Source organism: Ahaetulla prasina, chromosome 17, assembly GCF_028640845.1.
Source record: "Ahaetulla prasina isolate Xishuangbanna chromosome 17, ASM2864084v1, whole genome shotgun sequence".
Classification (NCBI taxonomy): Eukaryota; Metazoa; Chordata; class Lepidosauria; order Squamata; family Colubridae; genus Ahaetulla; species Ahaetulla prasina.
Window position 1 is genome coordinate 12,545,982 of NC_080555.1, and position 7,036 is coordinate 12,553,017.

The window sequence follows — 7,036 nt, forward strand, 5'->3', positions numbered from 1 at the left end:
ACCTCCGCCACGAGCTACGTTGGACGATGTCTCTTCCGCACGCTGCTTCCTCACCAGAGAAGCTTAGCAACCAGGGACGGAGCCCTGATGAAAAGACCCCTCTGGAAGGCTATGCATTTTGCATGTGTTTTGTCCCCTCTCCACCCCCCACCCCCGCCATTCCTTTGCTCCCAGGAGCCCCATCCTCTTCCACAGCCCCCTCCTGGCAGCCCCGGCCATCTCAAAGGGCCAAAGGCTGCAATGCTTTTGATTCTCGGCCATGGCAACAGCTGCGCCCTTGTTTATGACGGATGGGGATGGTAGTTCTGGGGGGAGGCGGAGGGGGCCCCAGGGGGACATGCCTGGACACGCTTTAATGAGAGGGAGGAGACTAAGCACCATCTTCCTCCTGGCTGCTCCTGAGCTGAAGGCGCAAAAGTCAGACTGAAGCTGCCCGTCCAATCTGCTGGCGGATCCTGCCAAAAACGGTGGGCACAGCATGGCTGGGGGAGTTATAGCAACAGCATTTTGACTTATATCCCACTTTACGGTACTTTACAGCCCTCTCTGAGCAGTGTACAGTCAGCCTGTTGCCCCCAATAATCTGGCTCCTCATTTTACCCACCTCGGAAAGAAGGAAGGAAGGATGAGTCAAGCTTGAGCCAGTCAGGATCGAACTCCTGATTGTGGGCAGAGTTAGTCTGCAATGCTGCATTTTAAAGGAAGGAAGGGAGGGAGGAAGGAAGGAAGGGAGGGAGGAAGGGAGGGAGGGAGGAAGGAAGGAAGGGAGGGAGGAAGGAAGGAAGGAAGGAAGGAAGGAAGGAAGGAAGGAAGGAAGGATGGAGGAAGGAAGGAAGGAAGGAAAGGAGGAAGGAAGGAAGGAAAGGAGGAAGGAAGGGAGGAAGGGAGAGAGGGAGGAGGAAGGAGAGAGGAGGAGGGAGGAAGGAAGGAGGAAGGAAGGAAGGAAGGAAGGAAGGAAGGAAGGAGGAAGGAAGGAAGGAGGAAGGAAGGAGGAGGAGGAAGGAAGGAAGGAAGGAGGAGGAAGGAAGGAGGAAGGAAGGAAGGAGGAGAGGAGGAGGGAGGAGGAAGGAGGAGGAAGGAAGGAAGGAAGGAGGAAGGAAGGGAGAGGAGGAAGGAAGGAGGAGGAAGGAAGGAAGGAAGGAAGGAAGGAAGGAGGAAGGAAGGAAGGAAGGAGGAAGGAGGAGGAGGAGGAAGGAGGAGGAGGAAGGGAGGAAGGAAGGAGGAGGAAGGAAGGAGGAAGGAAGGAAGGAAGGAAGGAAAGGAGGAAGGAAGGAAGGAGGAAGGAAGGAAGGAAGGGAGGGAGGAAGGAAGGAAGGAAAGGAGGAAGGAAGGAAGGAGGAAGGAAGGAAGGAAGGGAGGAAGGGAGAGAGGGAGGGAGGAAGGAAGGAAGGAAGGAAGGAAGGAAGGAAGGAAGGAAGAAAGGAAGGAAGGAAGGGCAATAGCAAAGCACCCAACCTGGCTGCTAATGTTTGCATTTACTGGATTTCAGTATTTAAAAAACACTGGTGGAAATCGCTCTCATGTTCTGGCAGATGATTTTTAAAATTATTATTTTTTATTAAAGAAGGTGTTTTTCCCCCCCAAAGTAAAACTCATACACATCTAAAGAAAAACAGAAGAGGAAAGTGATAAGTAAATACGAAAGAAGTGAAAGAAGAAATTAAATATATATATATATATATATATGTTTTCTGAGGTTTTCGCGGGTGTTTGTATGTAGGTCTTTGGTTATTTGGGTTTTCTCCCGCGTAAAATTGGAAGGGTCTTGGCGACGTTTCGACGAAGTCTCATTCGTCATCTTCAGGCTTCAGCTTCGTGCTTCTGGAAGCAAAGGTCAGACAAGGAACAATGGATGTAAACTGATCAAGGAGAGATTCAACCTGGAAATAAGGAGGAATTTCCTGACAGTGAGAACCATCAACCGATGGAACAGAAGTTGCCTTTGGAAGTTAATCTGTTAATCTGTTAAACTAAAATGAGAAATAGAAAGACAAAATGAAAACTCCAAGAAATGTAACCAAGTTGCTTGAAAAATCTTCCTCTTTTCTCTACTATGAAAACAGATCAAAGCTGAATTGTTGAACACAGTATCCAAATTCTGTGGCTGCTTGTCTGTCTAAGCTGTTGCGATAGTGTGCACAACAACGGTCCATGTGCAAAGCATCTCCAGCTATCAGCATGTGACCAGATTTCCTTTTATGCGCAGTGCCTCTAAATGCCCAGGTATCTTTCGGAGGCCAGCAAGATAGGCAGCTCACACTTTATCAGGTTGTGTGAATGACCCAGTGGGGTCTTTGCACTGACCTGGTGATACGTTGGTAAATATGGAAATATTTTAACGGTAAGATGGAGATAATGAATTTTGGCGCTTTGTGGAATCCTTTGAAAACATGGCAAGCAAAGGCGCACAGAACATCTAAACATCATAGAAAGTTGTCAGTAGGAATAGAAAGTTATAAATATAAATATTTTAAAATGTTGAGCATTATTTGAGCCGCGGTGGCGCAGTGGTTAGAGTGCAGTACTGCAGGCAGCTTCTGTTGACTGCTGATTGCCAGCAGTTCGGCTGTTCGAATCTCACCAGGCTCCACGTTGACTCAGCCTTCCATCCTTCCAAGGCGAGTAAAATGAGGACCCAGATTGTTGGGGGCAAGAGGCTGACTCTGTAAACCGCTTAGAGAGGCTGTAAAGCACTGTGAAGTGGTATATAAGTCTAAGTACTATTGCTATCTTCCTTCCTTCCTTCCTTCTTTTTAGAATGCAGCATTGTAGGTTGCCAACTGCCAGCAGCTCGATCCTGACAGCTCAAGGTTGACTCAGCCATCCATCCTTCCGGGGTGGGTAAAATGAGGACCAAAATTGTTGGGGGCAAGAGGCTGACTCTGCAAACCGCTTAGAGAGGGCTGTAAAAGCATTGTCAAGCAGTATATAAATCTAAGTGCTATTGCTATTGCTATCTTCCTTCCTTCCTTCCTTCCTTCCTTCCTTCCTTCCTTCCTTCCTTCCTTCCTTCCTTCCTTCCTTCCTTCCTTCCTTCCTTCCTCCCTCTCTCCCTCCCTCCCTCCCTCCCTCCCTATGGTTAGAATACAGAATTGCAAGCAAACTCTGCCCATTGCCAGACGTTCGATTCTGACCAGCTCAAGGTTGACTCAGCCTTCCCTCCTTCCGAGGTGTATAAAATGAGGACCCAGATTGTTGGGGGGGCAAGAGGCTGACTCTGTAAACCGCTTAGAGAGGGTTGTAAAACCACTGTCAAGCGGTAGATAAGTCTAGTGCTAGTGCTATTATTTGTGGGTCAGCAAGAAGGAAAGGATTCCACTGGAATCGTACGATGCAGAGTTTAAAAGAGGTGAAGAAAAGCCACGAAGCGAAGTCTTTTCCTTCCATTTTTGCCAATAACCTTCTCATTTAAATCATCAGCATTATTATGGTTTGTCGTACATTCAGCCAGATGTTTAGACTGGGTTTGGCATTTTTGTTCACTTTTCATGTCCTTCCCAAAGATTTGGAATAGACAGATGTTGTTGTTCAAGGGTATTAAACGTATCATCGCAGGATGTAAGATTATTATTATGGTCTGTCAATCAGCCAGATGTTCAGGCTGGATTTTGGTGTTTTTGTCCACCCATTGAGTTCTTCCCAAAGCCCTGGGATAGGCAGATGGGGATCTTGGAGGTAGTGTTGCAGGATGTCAGCTGTTCCAATAAAGCTGCCTTTCGCAATTGACTGATAAGTGAATTTGTCAATGCCGGTAATGTTCAAGTGGTGCTCCAGACATGCTGGGATTGCACCCATAATGACGTATTTTACAGGATACCTTTTCTTTTCTTTTCTTTTCTTTTCTTTTCTTTTCTTTTACAGCCATTCTATTTCGGTTTGGAGGTCTTCGCATTTATGATTCATAAGCTAGGATAATGTGACGTCGAACAGAAAACCATCCGGTGGTGTCAATGGGCCGAATAACCAAAGACGTAAACTTGCTGTTCTCCAGATCGGCAGGATTTAAAAACCTCGAAGGTGGGGATTACTCCACCAAACGCATCCAATGATTGGGTTTTGTGTCCATTTTCAGATTTTTGCCAGAGACGACCTTGCGAAGCTTGGCTGCCCAATCGATCCTGAGAAACTGCCACTACTTTGATGGGCAAAAGAGCTTTTCCGAGAAGGGGGGAGGGGGAAACCTGCTAGTCTGTATCTGCACTCCTAAACTCACCCCACCCTTTCCTAGAAAGAGAGCCCCCCTCCCTCCCCCCAAATGCCCTACTGCTGCTGGAAAATCCAGGATGGCTTAGTTGCTCTGCATTTGGACAACCTCCTGGGGACGCAGCAAATCGATCCCCATTCCTCCTCCTCCTCCCACCCCATGGAAAGGGCTCCGGGGACAAGCCAGAAGGTCAGTTCCAGGCTGCTTCTCCTTCTGCTGCTCGGGCGCCCTTCACTTGTCTCCCCCTCCCCATTCCCGTCTGTGTGTGTTTGCAAGGAGGGAGCAGACCGATTAATCAGGGGGGGGGGGAAGTGTGAACATGCTGTCACTTTCTCCAGCCCGTCTGTGGTCCCCATTGTGGTGGGGCCCGTCCATCGTCCCGCAACATATGGAGGGCATTGTGATCCTGCCCGGTGGCAACCCACTTCCTGGGAGGCGACAGCTTGGGCGCCTCCATCACATCCAACCTGGCTCCTTTGTGCTTAAGTGGCCTTCACAGACGGACGGAGCAAGCTGCTTTCGGCAGCTCTCGGCCAGCGAAAATCCCAGGATCTCCGCTGGAAAAAGAAAAAATGTGTGTTCACTCTGTGTTCCTCTCGAAGAGGGCAGCTGCCTCACCTGGAAGTGACAGGGTAGCGAGAGGTCGGTGAGGTCAAAAGCCAGGGAAACAGGCTGGGACAGATGCCGGATTTCAAGATTTCTGGCCTCAGTGTAAATCAAGTTGGATGCTCTGTTGAGCTGACCTATTGTACTAACAACAGGTGTTGCGTCACCCTTACTTGCTTCCAAGATGGCGCCGCTGAAGGCTGCCTCGGTGACATGCTCTCTAATGGTTTCTTTATTTTTAATTATTCTCTGCGACTCACTATGGATTTCTTACTCATGAGATCATCTGCTAAAAATTAAGCAGTGATTTATATCGATATCGATATTGTTTCCTGATTGCTTATTTGTACCCTATGACTATCATTAAATGTTGTACCTTATGATTCTTGATCTTTTCTTTTATGTACGCTGAGAGCATATGCACCAAGACAAATTCCTTGTGTGTCCAATCACACTTGGCCAATAAAAAATTCTATTCTATTCTATTCTATTCTATTCTATTCTATTCTATTCTATTCTGTTCTGTTCTGTTCTGTTCTGTTCTGTTCTGTTCTGTTCTGTTCTGTTCTGTTCTGTTCTATTCTATTCTATCCTTATGATTTATATTAATATTGATATTGTTTCCTGATTGCTTATTTGTAGCCTATGACTATCATTAAGTGTTGTACCTTATGATTCTTTTTTTTTTTTTTTTTTATTCAAAAAGTTTTTATTAGTCAAAAAAGGTTTATACAAATACATATCAGGTATGGTAAATTTTCATTTTTCTTATCTAAAATAAGAATTTTACTCAAATTTTTTAACACATACAACAGCCATAAGGCAAGCAGGTGACACGAAGTAGCTAAGTTTGCAAATTTTAAATACGTAATAAAGAAGAGTCAAGAATAATCAGAATATCGTACAAAAGAGAATAAGGAAAACCAACACAATCCCAAATATCTTTATCACTTCCTAGTTTTGGATCTCAGAACTCTGGGTTCAGCCTGACCCAACTCCAGGGCATAACAGCGGCAGCCGCTCAGCCCCATGATCTATAACCTCCTTCTTCAATTCCTGGGTCATCTGATTCCAGGAAGGCTTTGTGTTCCTCCACATAGGCCGTAGCCTCCACAATTGTACTGATTTTTTCGTAATGCCCTCCCGGAAAATCATCAATCCCTCTGGCATCAGCCATCTGAAGCCCACTCCCTTCTGGTACAATTTGCTTGACAAAAAATAATATTTCTTTCTTTTTTCACGTACCTGTCTGGGAATCTGCCTCAGAATGGCTATCTCCTTGCCCCTGTAAATCAGTGCCCCACTCCTATGTTTTCTAAGAATTTCATCTCTCGTCTCTCTTCTCACAAATTTGACATGAACCTCTCTGGGAACTGCATGCGTGCGTGCATATTGCGAATTAACTCTATAAACTCGATCCACATCCCAATTCATGAAATCAACACCTCTCCCAAGAAATTCTCCCAACAATTTAGTCACAACATCTCTCAAGTCTTCTTGGTCCACTTCTTCCAAATTTTGAAACCTAAGGAAATAAGACATTTTATCCATCTGTAGTCCAAGCACAGCATTGCCTGTCGTCTCCTCTCTTTTCTGCACTGCCCGCATATCACCCTCCAGACCTTCCACTTTCTGCTTGTTTTCTGCTGAGACTTGTTGAGTATCCTTTAAATCCTTTTGGATAGTCACAATTTCTGCTCTTATTTCCGTTTGGCCTCTTTGCAAATCATCCAATTTCTTGTCCATATTAGATAACTTTTCCAGAATTCTCTCCATCTCTCCAGCAGTTGGTCTCTGACCTTTTGCCATTTGAAAAAAAAAAGTATTCAAAATCCTCAGGCAAGCACAGTATCCTTGTAATTTCCTCCGGATCCACCAGGGGGCACTCACAGGAGCAACGAGTCCAGAGTACAGTTAGGCAACCAGGAAGCCGAAGGGAAGTGATGTCATCAAAATTCTCATAGTGAAGGCGGAAGCTGGACGCCACCACTGTTCCCCAGAAGGAGGGGGGGCCTCAAACCTTCCCTCCTAAATTTCTCCATCACCTCTTCTCTCCAGAGCTCCACAAAACCGTAATCTTCTTATTTTAAGTTCTCCTCTCTCCAGAATAACTCGTGCTCCTTCCAACCGCAGGGGAGAAAACCCCCGCACCGGAGCACTCCACCACGCCACCGATATTCCCTTCCTTCTCCTCCTCAATTCTTCTCCGTGCCCTGTTCACCACCA